Source organism: Phascolarctos cinereus, unplaced genomic scaffold (genome assembly GCF_003287225.1).
Source record: "Phascolarctos cinereus isolate Bilbo 61053 unplaced genomic scaffold, phaCin_HiC Scaffold_726;HRSCAF=1367, whole genome shotgun sequence".
Classification (NCBI taxonomy): Eukaryota; Metazoa; Chordata; class Mammalia; order Diprotodontia; family Phascolarctidae; genus Phascolarctos; species Phascolarctos cinereus.
The window spans coordinates 76,200,027-76,223,810 of record NW_027556098.1 but is presented as its reverse complement, the minus strand read 5'-3'; the positions used below and the strand labels follow the sequence as shown (position 1 = coordinate 76,223,810).

The following is a 23,784-nucleotide window of genomic DNA, read 5'->3' as shown; positions in this document are numbered from 1 at the left end:
TTCCTACTAAAAACAATAGAAAGCATATGAATAAGTGAAGCTTTCCTAAATATAAGTACTACTTATCTAAAACCATCAGCAAGCATTATCTATAATGGGGACAAACTAGTAGCCTTTCCAGTAAGAATGGGGAGTGGAACAAGGATGCCTATTATCATCATTATTATTCAATGTAGTACTGGAAATGTTAGCTATAGAAATAAGAGAAGTAAAAGAAATTGAAGAAATTAGAAAAGGCAATGAGGAGATAAAACTATGACTTTGCAGATAATATTATGATAAACAGAGAATACTAGAGAATTAAAAAAAACTAGTGGAAATAATTAAGAAATTTAATGAATTTACAAGATATAAAATGAACCCATATAAATCATTATATATATATATATATATATACACACACATATATATACACACATACATATACACATATACATTATATATATACATACACAGACACAGACATACATACATATATACATATATATATATACATACATACGCATAAACATATACATACATATGCACGTGTGTGTGTGTGTGTGTGTTACCAAAAAAAATTGAGCAGAAAGAGATGGAAAAATAATTTCCCTTTCAAAAAAATACAGATAATATAAAATACGTAGGGGTCTATCGGATAAGATAAATTCAAGAACTATATGAGCACAATTACAGAACATTTTTCACACAAAGTCAGATCTGCATAGCCTGAGCCAATATAAGAAAATAACAATTCTACCTAAATTAATGTACTTATTCAATTTCATATTATTCAAATTTACAGCAAGTATTGTACAATGCTAGCAAAAAATAATAAAACTCATCTGGAAGAATAAAAGGTCAAGAATATCAAGGGAATCAATGGGAAAAAATGGTAATCATCAAAAATCTAGCTAAGAAATAGAGTGGTGGAATAGACTGGGTACATAATACACAGCAGTTAATGAACATAGTCATGTAGTGTTTAATGAACTCAGAAACCAAAGATTTTGAAACACAAAAATCACAATTTGAAAAAAAATTTCTGGGAAAATGTGAAAGAAGTTTGAGAGAAGCTAGTTATAGACCAACATCTCATATTACATATTTAGATAAGATCAAAAAGGGTACATGACTTGGATATAAACTGATATCTTAAGCAAATTAGGGGAGCATGAAATATATAACTCTCAGATTTATGATTAAGGGAAGAATTTACGACCAAACAAGAGTTAGTGAGATTTATTGTACTTAAAATGGATAATTTTGATAATATCAAATTTAAAAAAAAGGTTTTGCACAAACAAATTCAACAAAATTAAAAGGGAAGTAGGAAATTGGGGGGGGTGATTCTAGCAAGTTTCTCTGATAAAGGCCTCATTTTCCAAATATGTAGAGAACTGAGTCAATTTTATAATAAGATGAGTTATTCCTCAAATGATTAATGGTCAAAAGATATGCACAAGAATTTTTCAGATAAAGAAATCAAAGATATCTATAGTTATATGAAAAGAAAAAGTTTTAAATAGCTATTGATTAGAGAAATAGAAATTAAAACAACTCTGAGGAACCACCTCACAACTGTCAGATTGGTTAATATGATAGAAAAGGAAAATGAAAAATGTTGGAGAAGACATAAAAAACAAATTTGGGATACTGATGCAATGTTGGTAGAGTTGTGAACTGATCCAACTATTTTTAGAACATTTGGTAACTATGATCAAAGGGCCATAGAACCATGATTACCTTTTGACTTTTTGATCCAGTAATGCCACTATGAGGTCTGCATGACAAAGAGATCAAAGAAAAAAAATGACTCATGTGCAAAAATATTTATAGCAGCTTCTTTTACAGTGACAAATAATTAGAAATTTAGGGGGTGTTGATAAGTTTGGGAATGGCTAAACAAGTGTGTTATATGACTGTAACGGAATACTTCTGTGATATAAGAAATGACAAGTAGGAGAAGTCTTACCTGAATTGATGCAAAATGAAATAAGTAGAACCAGGAGAACATTGTACTCAGTAATAGCAACATTGCATGATGATCCAGTATGAATGACTTAGCTCTTCTTAGCAAAGAATGATTCAAGACAATTCCAAAAGATTTATGATGAAAAATGCTGTTTGCCTCCAGAAAATGAACTAATGGAATCTGAATGTAGATTGACACATACTTTTTTCAAACTTTCCTTCTTAAGTTTTTTTTTAATCTTTTGTCTGTTTTCTTTCACAGCATGACTAATATGGAAATGTTTTATATGACTGCACATGTATAATATATATCAGATTGCTTAGCTTCTCAACAAGGAGCCAGGAGTTAGAATTTGGGACTAATAATTTTGAAAATCAAATGTTTAAAATATTTGTTTATGTATAATTGAGAAAAATAAAATAAAATTGAACATAAAAATGCTATGAATTGGTTTTATATTTGGGAAATATTTCAAGGTTTGGATTGCCTCAGTTTCCTATGTTATTTCTCCCCATTTTATTTTTTATACCAGTTATTGTTCCTTTTTTAAAGCAAAGCTCATGTAAGATTTCAAAATATTTTTCAAGGATTTTTTTTTAGTTCAAATGGATTATACGATTGTTATTTGGATTGTCTTTCCTGCTAATATGTACTACCCTTCATTAATGTGTAACCAGTGCTAGTGGTCCTACCAATGGTATCAGTTTCTCATTAAAAGAAAAAAAAGTTTTTATTTCCCCAATTTCAGTGGATAAGAACTAACTGAAAGAGTGTTCTCAATAGCTTTGAGGCACAGCCGTACCCCAAGGAGTGTTCGACCAATCAACCAATCATAGAAATACATGAATCTCAATTTTCCTCTGCTAGATTCCCAATTGTGCCACCTGTCTCCAAAACAACCATCCCTACTATTATCTTCCAAAACTCACCCATTCTATCCTTTCCCTCCCCTATTGAAGCTTTCAGAGAAGTCTTTTCCTTACCTTGTGCAGGTCCATCAGAGAAATTAAAAACTGAACACTTTGTAGCACCCAGAACAGCAGGTACAAGTGGGAAAACATCATCCCTTGTCTGTTCCTCTTATTATCTAAGTAGGGTACCCCTTGGATGTGAGCTCTGTACTTTGGGGGGGGTGATGCAATAGTTAGAATGCCATACAAATATACCCAACTACATCAATATGTACACATACATGCATATATGTATATACATATGTGTGCATGTATGTAAGTATGACAGAGTGCATAGAACATTTGGGCTGGATTCTGAAAGACTTAAGATCAAATCTAGTCTCAGACACTGGCTGTGTAACCCTGGGTAAGTCAGTCAACTTCTGTCTTCCTTAGTTTCCTCACTTACAAAGTTAATATGATATAGTTCTGCCTCTAAGGATTGTTTTTAGGATGAAATTAGATAATATTTGTGATTTGTATAAGTGCTAGTTATTACCATTACTACTTGTATTAATACTTGTATGTGTTATATAAGCACTAGCCATTATTATTAATAATTATTATTTTAATTCAATTAGTAATTTAATATAAATAATATTAATATGATGTTGAGGATAAATAAATGACATGTAAAAGGATTTGGAATGAAAAGATGTGATTAAAAAAATATGTATTTGCCACTTCTCTTTATACTAACTTTAACTAGAAATTATTTTTTGTTCCATATAAATGTGGTGAATTTTATCTTAGAATTTAATTAATAACAAGCAAAGATCAAAGTAGAAAGAAAATAAGCTCAAATAATACTTGTTACTACTATATTTGACCAGTTATCACTAATGCATATAAAATTTAAATGGTGTTGGAGGTGGTAGTAAAGAGGATATTGGGTCAAGGAGAAAGAATGGAGGAATACTCAGGAGTGACTTATTTTTAAAAAAAAAAAAGTCCCAAATTTTAAAATGATGCAAAAATAAAAAATAAAAAATTGGCCCTCCTCATCAATCACTCAGTTTTACTAAGAAATAATGACAGCCCAATATCAATAAGTACTTTCCTCCTTCTGAGATAATTGATAATCTATTTAGAGAAAGTGAATCTCACAGAAACTGGTATACATGACACTCAATATATCTTCCTCTGCCACTTTTAAGTTCTCATCAAACTTACCTGGACCAGGAGCTTTTACAAGTTTCTTCTCATGGCCTTTTCATCTTTGCATCAAGGTGATTATAATCTGTGACTTTGATGCCAGTCATCTGAAATTTTAAGAAAAGGATCCTGCCAGCAGTCATAAAGACAGTAGGGTCATTCATTTCAACTTTGTTTTTCTTTTTCTTTCCTCTTGTTGAATCTGTGAACTGCATTCCTATAAAGTGATTTTTTACCTAAAAAGTCATTTGCTAGATAAGTAGTGATCTCCATTCCTGTTTAGTAGGAATCCCAGAAGTACATTTAGGTACCTTTCTAAGAATTCTTAGTTTTCTTACAATTTCAGTAAGTAATTTTATATACCTGTCTTGGCCAAAATCTATTTTGGATTTTAAAGGTTTATTTTTTTCCCCACAGAAACAGACTTTAAAAAAATGTTTCTACTTTACTAGCTTTCCCTGGAAAATATTTATTAATAGAGTTTAGAATAGAATAATTACATGGGATTTGGCCAAGTAATCTCATCATTGAAGAAAGCCAAGTTGGAAAATTCAGACTATACATATCCAGTCAAAGTGGATTGCCTTCTTTGTCTTAAATAAATCCTTTTAAACTTTAAAGTTTTATGATTTTCAAATATTGTGTTTTTTAATTTCTAATTAGCATTTATGTTTTCTTATCAAAAAACTCTATGTACCTGTGTTTAAAGTTCAGTTACTTTTTTTTTTTGTTTAGGCAGTTAGGGTTAAGTGACTTGCCCAGGGTCAAACAGCTAGTAACTGTCAAGTGTTTGGAATGAGGCCAGATTTGAACTCAGGTCCTCCTGACTCCAGGGCCGGTACTCTATCCACTGTGCCACCTAGCTGCCCCAGTCTTTGTTATTCATTTTTCTTCGTTTTTTATTAATTTATTTTGATTTATCTACGATCACTTCCATATGCTTTTGAGTTTAAAATTTTTCTCCCCTTTCCTCCCGACAATCCTCCCCAAGATGGTGTACAATATGATATACAGCTTTTGTTATTCTTAATGAAATGTGTTTGGGCTACCTTCAATTCAGTCTATGAAACATGCAGATAATGGGCCAGTAGTAAATTAATATGATTTCAGTTCATTTCAATTCAATGAAATTAGGCATAGATATTGGGTATAGATGAAGATGAAAGATATAGTCTCTGACCAACCTCTGGGACCTAATTGTCTCGGGAGATAAATCAGAAAATAATTGTTAGAATATAGTGAATTTATGGCACAGTTTAAACAAAGAGATGTAAAATTCTGGGAGATAAAAAAGAGATTTTTATCTATCAGAGTGGATCAGAGAATGCTTGCTAGAGGAAATAGCACCTGACCTAAAGGTTGTCAGAAGAAAAGAAAGATTTCTATAGCTGAAGAATCCATTCAGGGCTTCCAAGATATTAGTTCCCAAGTTGATCCAGGACATGACATCAATATTCCTTTACTTCTTAAAATTATGCCCAAAACTATGATCTTGAGGTGAAGGAACAATGAACAGGTAAGTCTTAATGATGAATTTCAAATGAGACCATAAGTAAACTCATGACACTAATGGAGGCAGTCATTTTTAACTTCTTTATGGAAGTCAATTATTTTTAAAATGTATTTAGAAAAATTAAACAGAACAAAGCTGACCATTGATTCATTTACACAAGGGAATTTCCCCCCAATTTGTTGATGTCCAGAGGTACAATGGAAAGGAATATGGGGGACGATGCGGAAGAAGTAAATTTTAATCCCGTATCAGGTCTTAACTGGCTATAGGGTTGTCTGGGTTTAAATTTCTTCATCTTTCAAATAATAGTGAGACAATAAAAATTAGAAAAAAAGGAGTTTAAAACAAAGTATTAGTTAGAAGATCATAGGTTTACATTAATAGTAGTAGTTATCTACAACTGGTAATTATTGCTAGCATTTATCTAGCACTTTAAAGTTTCCAAAGCATTTTACAAATGTTAACTCATAATTCCTTGGATAAGGATACTGAATCACAGCATGAAAGATTAAAATAAAAGATGCCCAAAACATACATAAAATAAATCACTAACAGTACATACTCAAAATTCACCTGTCAAATCTCTGCATCAAAACTTCTAGTGAGAAAGAGCCCACTGCTACTAGAAGGAGTACCTTTACTTTGGGGAAGCATTCATTTTAGGAAGTTTTTCCTTTGTAAGGAACATGATTTGAGTCAGTCAATCAATTATCCTATATTACTTAAAGTACAAAAAAACCCAAAACACTTTAGCTCTAATACCATTATAAAATGAGAACATCTCTACTGTATCAATTAATCAAATCAAGATATCAAACTAAAATATGTATTGTTTTTCTTCTAAAATGGAGAATCTAGAGACTCTAAAAAGGTCCATGAGGGCAAAACTGTTTTCATGGTAATACTTACTTTTGTTTTTGTCTATTAAAATATTCCTCTCTCTTCAAAGTGAATATCCATGTGAGCCTGGATTTTCTTAATATATTGTTCAGTTGTTTCAGTTGTGTCCTATTATTTCTGACCCTATTTAGGGTTTTATTGGCAAATATTCTAGAGTGGTTTGCTTATCCAATTTCCTTATCCAGCCCCTTTTACAGATGAGGAAATTAAGGGAAACAGGGTTAAGTGATTTCCTCAAAGTCATACAGCTAGTAAGTGTCTGAGATTAGATTTGAACTCATGGAGAGGAGTCTTTTTGTTTTCAGGCCTGGGAATCTAACTATTATGTCACCTAGCTACCCTGTTTGCTTAATATACTTCAACCAAGCAATATCATAACAAAATGATGCAAAATAGATGTAAGAATTCAATTGTTTTCCTCAAACCAGACAATAAAGAGATATATGGGAATATAAAGTAATGCTAGTCTTCTCAATCTTTTCATTCTTCTAGAAAATGCAATTATTCTCCATAAAGCATATATTAATATGTAAATATATTGTTGTTATTTTTACATTAATAAACTGTTTACAAATTATTTTATTACTTTAAACAAGTCCTCCTTATGATATAATCAGGTATCTGTCTTTTTAAACATATGCTTGGGGATGGTGACTATGGAATACAAATGTAGATAATTTAGTAAAAGTAACTAAAAGAATCCAAAGATCTAAACTATTCTTTAGTTTATAATGTTGATTAATACAACGGAATAGTTATCAGATGTCCATATATTTTTGTGCTATATAGATTCAAACTGAATGGGTTTCACCACTGATGGATCAAATTGAGTATAAAAAGTAGAGTTAGTTACATATGTACATAAAAACAGAATTTTTAAGCATCTGATTTAAATGCAATCTGAGCTAGAGATTCTTTGTGATTATTAAAATCTAATCAAGGTTAGAACAAAGTGGTGGAAAGACTAGAACTTATTAACCTTCAGGAGTTCTTATCTCCTCCTTTCTGCTAAATAATTTAGAATTTCTTAGAATGATATTTAATAAGGGATTAAATGCTGTTGCAGCAGTAGAAGTGTCAAATGCATTCAGCATTTTGTATCGTGGTTTGAAACATATTTGTGTTTCTCATACAAAATTCTCTTTAAATATATAAGTACATGACTAATCACCATAGCAACCAAAGAACAGATTAAGGGAGAGTTATTCAGAATATATAACACTTTTCACCTGAGAAAATAGAAGTGCTTTGGAAATACTGATTATACATGACAATACCACTAGAAAGTTGGGAAATAAAGTGTCCTCTTAACAACAGGCTTCATCTCATGGAGTATTTCTTGATTTGAATAGATGTCTTTTTCTTCAGTCTATTATGCATTTTTGTAAAGTTCAAAAGTTATTGTCAATCAAATTCATAAGAAAATAATTTGGACACAGTGTTTTGGACATAGCCAATATTGAAATTTGGTTTTTTTGATGATGTATAATTGGCTCAAGGGTTTCTATGTTTGTTTTCAATTGGTGTATGCCATGTTGGGAAAATAAAAGCTATTTGATTAAAAAAATATAAAGCAAAAATAAGAAATGTAAGTTAGAATATGTTTCTTAATCCCTTTACCAAAATTTAGTCTGTATGAGCATGGAACTTAGTAGACATGTTAATATTGTGTAGGCACATAGAGGAAGTAAATAAATTAAGACAAGAAACACATGACTAGAAGATTCAAGCAGAAACCAGAGAGCTCTACAGATGTCAAAGAGCTGTGAAAGAAAATTTTTGGCAGTTTATGGCTTCCCTGCAAACATTTCTTCTGGGCATAGTTGAGATTTTGATAGGAAATTACTTAGGAAGTTCTAGCTTTAGCACAAATCCAGAAGCCTAGAATTATACCTTAAGGTCCAAAAAAAGATTAACAGTATGAGTTATTGAAGTACATACTACTGGACAAATTGGAGACACTGAAGCCTGGACAGAAATCTAACTGTAGACATCTAATGGTATTTCTAGTGCATGTTTTGCCACCATGAAAAAAGGATACAGGCTTTATTGCTGTTATTGTTCCAGTCATTTTCTGCTCTTTGTGACTGCTTTGTTTGTTTGCTTATTTTGACAAAGATACTAGTGTATTTTGCCATTTCCTTCTCCAGCTCATTTTACAGATGAGGAAATTGAAGAGCACTGGGATGATGATTACTCCAGGGTTACACAGTTAAAAAGTGTCTGATGCCAGAGTTAAAATCAGCAAGATGAGTTTTACTCCAGGCCTGGCACTCTAAATATTGCACCACCTAGATACCCAGGTTTTACCCCACTGTTATTATTTGGATGTGTTTCTCTTGATCACTCCTACAATTTGCTGTTTGCTATTGGATTGTTAATTTGTTTTTTTGGCAAGGCAATTGGGATTAAGTGACTTGCCCAGGGTCACACAGCTAGTAAGGGTCAAGTACCTGGTCTGAGATTGAATTGGAACTCAGATCCTCCTGATTTCAGGGCCTGCACTCTATGCAATGTGCCACCTAGCTGCCCCTAGAGTTGTTAAATTTAACAATTATGTGCCTTGGCATTTAAAGCATAAGTTTAGTTTTTGTTTTTCCTTATTTGGTATTTTTCTCCTTTTTTAGGCAATTGGGGTTAAGTGACTTGCCCAGGGTCACACAGCTAGTAAGTGTCAAGTGCTTGGTGTGAGGCTGGATTTGAACTCACATCCTCTTGACTTCAGGGCTGGTGCTCTATCCACTGTGCCACCTAGCTGCCCTGTTTTTGTTTCTTCTTTTGGGGGGTTCACCTTGTTCACCTTGTTTTGTGGAGGTGATCTGTATTTTTTTTTTCAATTGTTACTGGTACTGGAGTTTATAAGTTCTGGACAATTTTCTTTTCTTTTTTTTTTAAATTAAGACATTCAAATTTCTCATATGTAAATATATGTATATATATATGTATATATATATACACATACATACACATACATACATATATATCCATAGTGTCTTTTTCATTGTGGCAAAAAATTGGAAATTCAAGGAGTACCTCTCAGTTGAGGAATCATATATGAATATCATGGAATACCTTTCTTCTATAATAAATAATGAAAAAAAGTACACTGAAGAAAACAAGTCCTTAAAAAAATTAGCCAACTAGAAAAAAGCATACTGAAGAAAACAAGAGTCTAAAAAATGCAATTGGCCAAATGTGGAAAAAGGTACAAAATTTAACAGAAGAAAACAATTTAAAAACTGGAATTGGGCAAATAGAAGCTAGTTGCTCTGTGAGAGAGCAAGAATCAGTCAAACAAAACTAAAAGAAAGAAACAAAATAGAGGGAAATGTAAAATACCTCATTGGTAAAACAACTGACCTGGAAAATTGATCTAGAAGAGACAATTTAAAAATTATTCATCTATCTGAAAATCACAATGAAAAAAGGATCTGGACAGTGTCTTTAAAACATCATTAAGGAAAACTGCCCTGAGGTCCTAGAACCAGAGGGTTCTAAAAAGGTAAATGGGAAAAAAGAAACAACATGGTATTAATAAGGGCAAATTGTTTACATCCCTACAAGGGAAGTGAATAGCAGAATGGATTAAAAATGATGATCTTACGGTAAGTCGTTTACAGGAGACACATTTGAAACAGAGGGACACACAAAGGGTAATTGTAAAAGGATAGAGCATAATATAGCATGTTTAGCTGAAATAAAAAAGCAGGCATAGCAATCCTGATCTCAAATAAAGCAAAAGAAAAAATAGATCTTATCAAAAGAGATAAGGAAGGAAACTACATCCTCCTAAAAGGCACCATAGGCATTGAAGTAATATCATTACAAAATATATATGCAAAAAATGGTGCAGCATCCAGATTCTTAGAGGAGATGTTCAGGGAGTTACAGGAAGAAACAGACAGCAAAACTGTACTAAAGGGGGACCTCAACCTCAGTTAGATAAATCTAACAACAAAATAAACAAGAAAGAAATTAAGGAGGTGAATAAAACATTAGAAAAATTAGATATGGTAGATCTCTGGAGAAAATTGAATGGGAATAGAAAGGAATATACTTTTTTCTTGGCAATACATGGCACCTACATAAAAATTGACCATGTACTAGGGCATAAAAACCTCATAATCCAATGTGGAAGGGCAGAAATGTTAAATGCATACTTTTCAGATCATGATGCAATAAAAATTATATGTAATAAACAAACACGGAAGGATAGACTAAAAAAAATTGGAAACTAAATAATCTAATCCTACAAATTGATTGGGTCAAACAAAAAATCATGGAAACAATAATTTCATTCAAGAGAATGACAGTAGAGAGACAACATACCAAAACTTATGAGATGCAAAACTTATGGGGACAAACTAGAAGCATTTCCAATAAGATTGGGGGTGAAACAAGAATGTCCATTATCAACACTGTTGTTCAATATCATACTGGAAACGTTAGATTTAGAATTAAGAGAAGAAAAATAAATTGAAGGCATTATAATAGTCAAAGAAGAAGTAAAGCTATTACTCTTTGCAGTTGATATGGTGATATACTTAAAGAATCCTAGAGAAATAAGTAAGAAATTCATGAAATAATAAACAGCTTTCACAAAGTTGAAGTCTGTAAAATAAACCCACATAGAGGAGAGCCAAGATGGTGGAGTATAAGCAGTGACTTGCTTGAGCTCTCCCCCAAACTCCTCCATGGCTCTAAACAAATTCTAAAGCAGCAGAACCCAGAAATACTCAGAATGAAAGACATTTCTAGCCCAAGAAATCATGGATGGTTGATTGGAAAGGTCTATCGTAATGGGCCGGGAGAGGAACACAGTTCGCTGTTGGCACATAGCCTTCAGCAATCCAGGAGAAGGCCTCAGAGGACTGGATCACAGGAAGCTGTGGTGGTTTCTTGACTTCTCAACCATGAACACCAAAGACAACTTAGAACGTCAGAAGCAAAAGTCTGTGCTTGTGATGAGACAGAAGCACAAGGTCTTAGCCCCAATACCCAAGCACAGCCCTGGGGTGGCAGCTGCCTCAGGAAATTTCTTCCCACAGACTGAGGGGAATCAAGTGACTGATCAGAGGGGGATTGCTGGTATCTCGTTGCTGGTGCAGGATTCTCTTGTTTTGCCCACGCTTACATCTGGATCACAGTTCTAGGTGATGATCCCGGGGTGAGGAGGAGTGCTGGCTTAGTGGAGCTTGTAGTGGCCGTGAAGAGAGAATACTCTTCACAGATCCAAGACAAAAAAGAGGGCTTGTGGTTACTCATAGACCAGAGTACAGGCCTGGAAGGGAGTAAACACCTCACCCTTGAACATAGTATCTTGGAAGATGGAAAATTTACAGGTCCCTAGAAGTATCTCTGAAAACAGCTGCAAAAACCCCTGAAGCTTAGGACAGCACATTCTCCACACTAGAAGTAAACTTCTACCTTAAGTAAGAGTTTATAACTTAATAAATTGGCTGGGGTCATGAGCAAAGAGCACAAAAAGAGTCAGACCACAGAATATTACTTTTGTGACAAAGAAGACCAAAACATACAACCAAAAGAAGAAAACAAACTCAAAGCACCTACATCTAAAGCCTTCAAGAAAAAAATATGAATTGGTCCCCCATTGAAGAACTCAAAAGGGATTTTGAGAAGCAAGTAAGAGAAGTGAAGAAAAAACTGAGATGATGCAAGAAAATCATGAAAAGCAAGTTAACAGCTTGCTAAAGGAGACCCAAAAAATACTGAAGAAATAACACCTTAAAAAAATAGCCTAACCCAAATGGGAAAAGAGGTCCAAAAAGCCAATAAGGAGAAGAATGCCTTCAAAAGCAAAACTGGCCAATTGGAAAAGGAAGTCCAAAAGCTTACTGAAGAAAATACTTCCTTAAAAATTAGAATAGAGCAATTGGAAGCTGTTGACTTTATGAGAAATAAAGACACTGTAAAACAAATTCAAAACAATGAAAAAAGTATAAAATAATGTAAAAAACAATCATTGGAAAAAAAAACTGATGTGGAAAATAGATCCAGGAGAAATAATTTTAAAATTATTGGACTATCTGATAGTCATGATCAAAAAAATATCCCCCACATTATCTTTCGAAAAATCATCAAGGAAATTTGCTCTGGCATTTTAGAACCAGAGGGCAAAAGAGAAATTAAAAGAATCAACTGATCACCTCCTGAAACAGATCCCCAAAGGAAAACTCTTAGGAACATTGTATCCAAATTCCAGAGTTCCCAGATCAAGGAAAAAAAATATTGCAAGCATTCAGAAAAAAACAAGTTAAGTATTGTGGAAACACATTCAGAATAACACAATATTCAGCAGCTTCTAAGTTAAGGGCCCTCAGGCCTTGGAATATAATATTCTGGAGAGCAAAGGAGATATGATTACAACCAAGAATCACTGACCCATAAAAACTTAGCATAATCCTTTAGAGGAAAAAATTGACATTCAGTGAAATAGAGGACTTTCAAGAATTCTTTTTGTAAAGACCAGAGCTGAATAGAAAATTTGACTTTCAGCTACAAGACTCAAGAGAAACATGGAGAGGTAAACAGGAAAGAGAAATAATAAGAGACTTATTAAGGTTGAACTGTTTATATTCTGCATGGAAAGATGATATTTGTCACTCATGAGTCCTTTGTCAGTAGAAAAGTAGTTAGAGGAGAAAAAATGATATGTATGTGTATATATAGAGAGATAGATAAATATATCTGATATCTGGAGAATAAAATTAAGGGGTGAGAGAGACTTATACAGAGAGAAGGAGTTAGGGAGAGATAGAATGGGGTAAATTATCTCACATAAAAGAGACAAGAAAAGCTTTTACAGTGGAAGGTAAATGGGTGAAGGTGAGAGGGAATTAGTGAATCTTATTCTCATCATATTTAGCTTAAGGAGAGAATAACATACACACTCAGTTGATCACCTTTCCCTATAAGAAAATCGGGGAGTAAGGGGACAAGAGAGCAGGAAGACGATAGAGGGGAGGACAGATTAGGGGAGGGGGTAATAGAAGCAAACTCTTCTAAGGAGGGACAGGGTCAAAAGAAAGAATAAAATAATTGATGGGGTGGGATAGGATGAAGGGAAATATGCTTTGTTTTTCACAACATAACTACCGTAAAAGTATTTTGCTTGACTACACATGTATAACCTGTATTGAGTTGCTTGCCTTTTCAATGAGGGTGGGTGGGGAGAGAAGAAGAGAGAAAATTTGGAACCCAAAATTTCAAAAACAAAAGTTAAAAAAAAATGTTTTCACATACAACTGGGATATAAGATATACATGACATAGGGTATAGAAATCTATCCTGCCCTATGGGAAAATTGAAAGGAAAAGGGATAAGAGAAGGGGGGAGAGATACAAGGGATGGCAGATTATGTGAAGATATTTTCAGAATGTATGCCATGTTGGCAGGGGGGAGAGACAAGAAGGAGAGAAAATTTGGAAGTGAATGTTGAAAACTTAAAATTAATTAATTTGAAGTAAAAAAATAAATAAAAAAATAAAATAAACCCAAATAAACCATTGACATTTCTGTATATTACCAACAAATCCCAACAGCAAGACAGAGAAAGAGAAATTCTATTTAAACTTACTGTACACATTTTAAAATGTTTTGTAGTCTCCCTACTGAAACAAACCAAGGACCTATATGAATACAATTGCAAAAAGCTTTTCACAGAAATAAAGTCACATCTAAATAATTGGATAAACATCAGTTGCTCATGGGTAAGCTGAAGTAATATAATAAAAATGACAATTCTACCTAGGCTAATTTACTTATTCAGTGCCATACCTATCAAATTACCAAAAAAATTATTTTATAGAGCTAATAAAAATAATAATAAGATTCATTTAGAATAATAAAAAGTCTTGAATATCAAGGGAACTAATGAAAAGAAATGCAGGGGAAGGTGGCCTAGCAATTCCAGATTTTAAATCATATTACAAAGCAGAAATCATCAAAACTGCTTGGTACTGGCTAAGAAATAGAATGATGGATCAATAGAATAGGTTAATATGCAAGACACAGTAGTCAATAACTATAGTAACCTATTATTTGATAAACACAAAGACCCCAACTTGTAGGATAAGAACTCACTATTTGTCAAAAACTGCTGGGAAAACTGGAAAAGAGTATGGCAGAAACTAGATGCAGATGAAAATCTCAGACGACATTCCAACATAAAGTTAAAATGGTTCCATGATTTAGATATAAAAACTGATACTGTAAGCAAATTGGGAGAGCAAGGAATACTTTACCTATTAGATTTATGGAGAACAAAGGATTCATGATGAAACAGGAGACAGAGAACATTATGAAAATCAAAATAGATAACTTTGATTACACTAAATTGAAAAATTTTTGCACAAACAAAGCCAATGCAACCAAGATGAGAAGGAAAGTAGAAAATGAATGAAGAATTTTTACATCTTTAATAAGGGCCTCATCTCTAAAATATATGAAGAATTAAGTCAAATTTATAACAATACTAGTCATTCCCCAATTGATAGATCATGAAAGCATATGAACAGGCAGTTAACAGATGAAAAAATTAAAGTCATCTATAGACATATGAAAAAATGCACTAAATCACTATTGATTAGAGAAATGCAAATCAAAACAACTCTGAGATACCACATCACACCTATCCGATTGGCCAACATGACAAAACAGGACAATAACAAAAGTTGGAGAAGATATAGGAAAATTGGAACACTAATGCATTGTTGGTGGAGTTGTGAAATGATTCAACCATTTTGGAGAACAATTTGGAACTTTGCCCAAAGGGCTATAAAAATGTGTATACATTTTGTCCCAGCAATAACACTTCTAGGGCTATATCCCAAAGAGATGATACAAATGGGAAAAGTCCCATATGTATAAAAGTATTTATAGCAGCTCTTTTTGTGGTGACAAAGAATTGGAAATTGAGAGGATGCCCATAAATTAGGTAATGGCTGAACAAATTGTGGTATATGAATGTAATAGAATACTATTGTGCTATAAAGAATGATGAACAGGCAGAGTTCAGAACAACCTGGAAAGACTTGTATGATCTGATGCTGAGTGAAGTAAGCAGAATCAAGAGAACGTTCTACACACTAACAGCTAAGGTGTGTGATGACTAATACCAATAGACTTAACCATTCTCAGCATTACAAGGATCTAAAACATCTCCAAATGCCTCATGATGGAAAATGCTGTCCAAATCTGAAGAAAGAACTATGGAGTTTGAATGCAGATGAAAGCATTTTATTTGCTATTTTTTTTTTCTTCTGTTGTGATTTGTTTCCTCGTTCTGGTGGTTCCTCTTACTGGTTCTAACTGTTACTTAAACATCACTGATATGAAAATATGTTTAGAAAGAATGTGAATGTATAGCCTCTATCAGATTCTCTATCAAATTTAATACTTGAAAATTTATGGAAGTGATTGTTGATAAATCAAAACACGTTAATTTAAAAAATTAAAATTAAAAATAAATTTAAAATAAAAGAAATGGTGAGCAGGTGGATTTCAGAAAAACCTGGAAAAACTTACATGAAGTGATTCTGAGTTAAGTGAACAGAAACAACATCACACTGTGCATAGTATCAGCAACAATGTTTGATGACCAACTTTAATAGGCTTAGCTCTTCTCAGCAATATAACGATTTAAGACAGTTCCAAAGGGCTCATGATGGAAAATACTGTCCACATCTAGAGAAAGATCTGTGGAGTCTGAATGCAGATTGAAGCAAAATATTTTCTTTTCATTTTCTTTCTCTTTGTTTTTCCCTCTTGTTCTGATTCTTCCTTCACAACATGACTAAGGTAGAAATATTTTTAATAAGATTGTACCTGTATAGCTTATGTCAGATTTCATGTCATCCTTGAGAGTTTCTTGTGGTATAACCTATTGCATAGATACACTACTGTATGTATTAGCCAGTACCAAATAGTTTTGATGATTGCTGCTTAATAATATAGTTTTAGATTTGATGGCTACAGAACCTTTATTTTCATTTTTTCACTAATTTCTTTTTTTTTGATGGTTTGTTCTTAAAGATGAATTTTATGATTAATTTTTCTAACCATAAATTAATTTGTGATAGTTTCATTGGTATGGATGAGTAAATTAACTTTTTTAGAATTGTCATTTTTATTATATTAGCTAGGCCTACCCATGAGCAATGGATATTCTTCTAACTGTGCAGATGTAACTTTATTTGTGGGGAAATTGTTTTGTAATTGTGATCATACGGTTCCTGGGTTCGTCTTGGCAAGTAGACTCCCAAATATTTTATATTGTCTACAGTTATTTTAAATTTAATTTATTTTTCTGTCTCTTGTGGCTGGTCTTTCTTGGTAATATATAGAAATGCTGATGATTTATGTGGGTTTATTTAACATCCTGCAACTTTGCTAAAGTTGTTAATCATTTCAAGTAGTTTTTCAATTTATTGTTTAAGATTCACTAAGTATAGCATCATATCATCTACAAAGAGTGATATATTTATTTCCTTGTTGCTTAATCTAGTTCCTTTAATTTCTTTTTTTCCCTTTTATGAATGTTAAAGTTAACATTTCTAAGATAATACTGAAAAATAGTCATGATGATAGGTGTCTGCTTCACCCATGATCTTATTGGGAGGGATTCTAGCTTATTCTCACCACAGATGATGCTTACTAAAGGTTTTAGATAGATACTACTTTTCATTTTAAGAAAAACTACATTTATTCCTATGCTCTCTAGAGTTTTTAATTTCAATGGGTGCTGTATTTTGTCAAAAGCCTTGCCTGTATCTATTGAGATAATCATGTAATTTCTGTTAGTTTTGTTATCGATAGAGTGAATTGATAGTATTCCTAACATTGAACCAGCCCTGCATTCCTGATTATACTGTATTGACCTGGTGATAAATTGCTCTTTGTTAATATTTCATTTAAAAATTTTGCTTCAAAATCCGTTTGGAAAATTGGTCTATAAATTTCTTTCTCTCTTTTGGCTCTTCCTGGTTTGGGTATCAGCACCATATTTGTATCATAAAAAGAATTTAGTAGGATTTTTTTATTGCTTATTTTTCTGAATATTTTATATAGTATTGGAATTAATTGTTCTTTAAATACTTGATAGAGTTCTCCTGTTAATGCATCTGGCCCTAGATTTTTTTTCTTTTTTCTTTTTTTTAAATTTTCTTTTCTTTAGTTTTCAACATTTACTTCCACCAGATTTTGAGTTCCAAATTTTCAATCCATCTTGCCCCACCCTGACCCAAAGATATCATGCATTCTGAATATCCCTTCTCCTAGTCAGCCCTCCTTTTTATGTCTCCCCCCCTGCTCTTTAACCCTTCCCCTTCTACTTTCCTGTAGGGCAGGATAGATTTGTGTACCCCATTTCCTATATTTCTTATTTCCCAGTTGCATGTGGAAACATTTTTTAAACATGTGTTTTTAAAACTTTAGGTTTCAAATTTTCTCCCTTCTTCCCTACCCTCTCACCCTCATAGAAAAGGCAAGCAACTCAATATAGGTTATACATGTGCAGTTATGCAAAAAACTTCCATAGTAGTCATGTTATGAAAAACTAACTCTAGTTCCCTTAATCCTATTCTGCTCCCTCCCCCCATTTATTCTATTCTTTCTTTTGGCCCTGTCCCTCCTCAGAAGTGTTTGCTTCTGATTACTCCCTTTCCCAATCTACTGTCCTCTCTATAATTCCCCTGCTTTCTTACCCCTTTCTCCCCTTATTTTCCTGTAGGGTAAGACAGATTTTAATGCCCAACTGAATGTGTATGTTATTCCCTCCTTAAGCCAAATCCTATGAAAACTAATTTCCTCTTGGCTTCCTCTATTTCCCCTCCACTGTAAGAGCTTTTCCTTTTCAGGTTTTTTGTGAGATAATTTACCCCATTCTACCTCTCCCTTTCTACTTCTCCCAGCATATTTGCTCCACCACTTAATTTTATTCTCCAGATATGACCCCTTCATCTTCAACTTACCCTGTGCCTTCTATCTATTTATAACTATATATATCTATCTGTCTGTCTATCTATCTATCTATCTATCTCTATCGATCTATCTGTCTATCTATCTAAATACACACACATAATCCCCCCTGCAACTACTCTAACACTAACAAAGGTCTCATGAGTTATAAATATCATCTTTCTATGCAGGAATGTAAATAGTTCAACCTTAATGAATCTCTTATGATTTCTCTTTCCTGTTTACCTCATCATGTTCCACTTGCATCTTGTATTTGAAAGTCAAATTATCTATTCAGCTCTGCTCTTTTCATCAAGAGTGCTTGAAAGTCCTCTATTTCACTGAATGAACATTTTTTCCCCCTGAAGGATTATACTCAGTTTTGCTGGGTAGGTGATTCTTGGTTGTAATCCTTTCTCCTTTACACTCTGAAATATTATATCCCATGCCCTGTGGTAACTTAATGTAGAAGCTGCTAAATATTGTGGCATCCTGATTGTGTTTCCACAATACTTGAATTGTTTCTTTCTGGCTGCTTGTAATATTTTCTCTTTGACCTGGAATCTCTGGAATTTAGCTACAATATTCCTGGAAGTTTTCCTTTGGGGATCTCTTTCAGGAGGACATCAGTGAATTCTTTCAATTTCTATTTTGCCCTCTGGTTCTGAAAGATCAGGGCAGTTTTCCTTGATAATTTCTTGAAAAGTTATTTCTAGGTTCTTTTTTTGGTCATGGTTTTCAGATAGTCCAACAATTTTTAAATTATTTCTCCTGGATCCATTTTGCAGGTCAGTTGTTTTTCCAATCAGATATTTCAAATTGTTTTCTAATTTTCCCTTCTTTTGAATATCTTTTACAGTGTCATGATTTCTCATAAAGTTATTGGCTTCCAATTTCTCTATTCTAATTTTTAAGGAAGTACTTTCTTCAGGAAGCTTTTGTACTTCCTTTTCCAATTGGCTAATTTTGCTTTTTAGGGCATTGTTCTCCTCATTGGCTTTTTAGAAACCTTTTGACATTTGGGTTAGGCTATTTTTTAAGGTGTTATTTTCTTCAGTATTTTTTTGGGTCTCCTTTAGCAAGCTTTTGACTTATATTTCATGATTTTCTTGCATCAGTCTAATTTCTCTTCCTAGTTTTCCTTCTACTTCTCTTACTTGCTTCTAAAAATCCTTTTTGAGCTCTTCAATGGCCTGGGACCAATTCATTTTTTTTTTTCGGAGGCTTTAGATGTAGGAGCTTTGACTTTGCTGTCTTCTTCTGATTGCATGTTTTGATCTTCTTTGTTACCAAAAAAAGATTCCATGATCTTACACTCCTTGTGAGGTTTGTTCACAATCCCAGCCAATTATTTGTGTTATAAACTCTTTATTAAGGTAGAGGTCTGCTTCTAACGTGGAGAATGTCCTGTCCCAAGGTTTGGGGTTTGTACCACTGTTTTCAGAGATACTTCTAGGAATCTTTAAATTTTCAAGTGTTATGATCAAAGGTTTACTCCTTTCCTGGCCTGTGCTATGGTCTATGAACATTCTTTTCTGTCTTGGAAGTGTGAGGAGGATTTCTCTCCATCTCCACTACAAGCTCCACCATGCCAGCGCTCTTCCTTGCCCCACGCATGGGCAAAGCAAGAGATTCCTGCCTCAGCACTAGCAAAGAGATCCCTGCAAACTCTCTCTGATCAGCCACTCGATTCCTCCTCAGTCTGTGGGCTTGAAGCTCTGGAAGCAGCCACCACCCCAGGGCTGCACTTGGGAACTGGGGCTGAGATCTAGCTTCTTTCTCACCAAAGAAACTGACTTTTCCCACTGACATTTTAAGTTGTCTTTCATGTTCCTGGGTTGAAAAGTCTGGAAATCACCACAGCTGCCTTCAGTTCACTCCTCTGAGGCCTTCTAAAGGTTTGCTGTGGCCTGTGTGCCAATGCCAAACTGTACTCCTCTCCTAGCCCAGAACAATATACCTTTCTGATCAACCATCCAGGTTGTCTTGGGCTGGCAATTTGTTTCACTCTGTCTTTTTCTGGGTTCTGCTGCTTTAGAATTTGTTTAGAGCCATTTTTTATAGGCATTTGGAGAGGTTTGAGGCAGAGCTCAAGCAAGTCACTGCTTTCACTCCACCATCTTGGCTCCACCTGGATATTTTTTTCTTGAGAAGTTTATTGATGATTTGTTCAATTTGTTTTTATCAAATGAGGTTTAGTACATAATTTCATCTTCTGTTAATCTGGACAATTTATACTTCTATAAATATTGAGTCATTTCAATTAGATTGTCAGAGTTAATGGAAGACGGGCAAAATACCTCTTAATTTTTGCTTTAATTCCTCTTTATTGCTGGCAAATTCATTTTTTTCAATTTTTGATACTGGCAATTTGGTTTTCTTCTTTCTTTTTTTAAATCAAATTGACCAGAGGTTTATCTATTTTTTTTATAAAACCAACTCTTAATTTTATTTATTACTTCAATAATTTTCTTACTTTCAGTTTTATTAATCTCTCCTTTGATTTTCAGAATTCCTAATTTGGTGTTTAATAAATCATTTTTAATTTTTTGACTACCTTTTTTTAGTTACATGCCCAATTTATTGATCTTCTCTTTCTCTATTTTATTCACATAAACATTTAGAGATACAACATTTCCCTTAAGTACTGCTTTGGCTGCATCCCATAAATTTTTGTATGTTGTCTCAATATTATCATTCTCCTTGATGAAATTATTGATTGTTTACATTATCTGTTGTTTGACTCATTCAATCTTTAGTATTAGTTTAGCTTGCAATTAATTTTTAGTCTATCTTTCCTTGTTCCTTTATTACATCCAACTTATATTACATCATGAGCTGCAAAGGGTGAATTTAATATTTCTTCCTTTCTGTATTACATTGTTTGGTCTCTACACACTAATGCATGGTTAATTTTTGTGTAGGTTGCATGTACCACTAAGAAAAAAGGCATATTCCTTTCTATTCCCTATCAATTTTCTCCAGAGAGCTATCACATCCACCCTTTCTAAAATTCTACTCACTTCTTTAACTTTACTTTTGTTTATTTTGTGGTTTGAATTTATCCAGTTATTAGAGGGGAAGGTTGAGTTCCCTCACTAGTATAGTTTTCCTGTATATTTCTTCCTGTACCTCCCTTAACATTTCCTCTAAGAATATGGTGCATATATAAATATAAGAATATTTGGTTCATGTATGTTTAGTATTGATATTATTTAATTATCTATGATATCTTTTAGCAAAATGTAGTTTCCTTTCTTATCTCTTTTAATTAGACTGATTTTTGCTTTTGATTCAGCTGAGGTCATGATGGTTGCCCCTGATTTTTTTCCTCCTCTTTGGCTGAAGCATAATATATTCTACTCCAGCCTTTTACTTTTACTCTGTGAGCATCTCTCTGTTCCAAAGTGTTTCTCATAAACAATATATTACAGGATTCTGGTTTTTCATCCACTCTGCCATGCACTTCCATTTTATAGGAGAGTTCATCCCATTCACATTCACAGTGATGATTACTAACTGTATATTTTCTCCATTCTATTCTCCCTCTCTCTTTATACCTTTCTCTCTTCTTTTACCCTGTCTCTCATAACCAGTATTTTGCTTCTGACCACAACCTCCTTTAATTTCCCCTCCCTTCTATCATCCCCCTCCTTTTTCTTTCCACTTTCTTTTTCTACTTCCCTGTAATGTATGACAAATTTCTGTAACAACCTGAGTGTGTATGTTATTCTCTCTTTGAGTTAAATCTGATGAGAGGTCCAGACAATGCTCATTCCATCCCTTCTTTCCCTTTACTATAATAGATACTTTCCACCTTTTCATGTCATGTAATTTACCCCATTCTGCCTCTCTCTTACCTATTCTCCCTGTATAATCCATTTTAATGCTTTAATTTTTATATCTTCACATCAAAGTTAACATATACCCAAACCCTCTGTCTATGTATACTCCTCCTGTCTCACGTTGTGATACAGTTCTCAAGAGTAACACATGTCATATCCCCATTCAAGGATGTAAACTGTGTATAGAATAATAGTATGTTCTTGTTTTTATGTCCTGTTTACCTTTTTATGTTTCCCCTGAGTCTTGTATTTGAAAATCAGATTTTCTGTTCCCCTTTGATCTTTTCATCAGGAAAGTTTGAAAGTTCCCTATTTCTCTGAATGTCCATCTCTTCCCCTGAAAAATTATGCTCAGTTTTGCTGGGTAGTTGATTCTTGGTTGTGATCCAAGATCCTTTGCCTTCCAGAATATCGTATGCCAAGCTCTCCAATCCTTTAATGTAAAGGCTAGTAAGTCCTGTATGATCCTGATTGTGGCTGCTTTATATTTGAATTGTTCCTTTCTGGTTGCTTGCAGTATCAAGTCCTCCTGTACTGCTGAAGCAGAATACATGGGCACAGGAGATGAGCTCTTTTGAGTTTCCTCAGAAACAGGCTGTTCAAAACATGATTCAGACTTTTCTTCATGAATTTCAGGTTTAGCTTCTTGCTCAGTTGCTGGCTCTGACTGAGGCTGTGGCTCCACTAGATGCTTCTCCAGGTCATTACTGAATGCCTGGTCATAAAAAGTTCCAGAGTCATCAGGAATTACCCCAGGAGTCTGCTGTCTTTCCTCTGGTTCTTCTACTTCTTCCTCAGATTCTTCTGGGTTTAGTGACAAAACCATCAAAAATCTCATCTTTATACCAGAAGATGTCATTACGAACATATAATTTGTTTACAAATTGAACCCTGTGGTACAAGTACAAATATCTGCATAAATTTCCAAAATGCTTGGTTATTATAAGCCAGGAATCTCATCACCTGGACCATAACACCATCACTGAGAATAGCATGAGCATCCGCATGATGAATCTTAGTGAGATAATTTGTAAAGTTTTGGGACATCACTTTCTGGTGGATTTCTTTTTGTCCTTAGACAGCATCAGATGATTTTTCATTGTAATACAAACCTCCATGGATATAAGATGAGTTCTTTCCATAAAACCTATGCAACCTGTCTGGTGTTTAGTTCAGCAGAGTATAATACTGTCTCACAAATTCTTGCCTGACAAGCAGGGTACTTGGCTTTTCCACAATCATCTCGTTGGTCAACTGCAACCTGCAAGGCTGAGCAGGAGAGGAGGAATCTTCACTCTAAAGCAGGTCAGGTAGCAAAATTCTCTCATGCAGTGGTGTCTGCTGTTCAAAGTTTTTATCTAAAATTTTATCCTCCTGACATCTTTGATAACTTGTTCTTCCAAAACACTGACATATGTAAAACTTTCTATATCCTGCTTGGAATCTTCTTGTCAGGTTTTTCTGATTTTATTTACTTCATCCATGTGCCTA

At 33.7% G+C, this 23,784-nt stretch overlaps 1 pseudogene; it reads right to left on the bottom strand.

Moving 5' to 3' along the window:
- The window catches only part of LOC110210869 (ras GTPase-activating protein-binding protein 1-like), a 29,168-nt pseudogene extending 5,633 nt beyond the window's left edge, over positions 1-23,535 (bottom strand).
- Between the last annotated feature and the right edge of the window lie 249 nt (positions 23,536-23,784).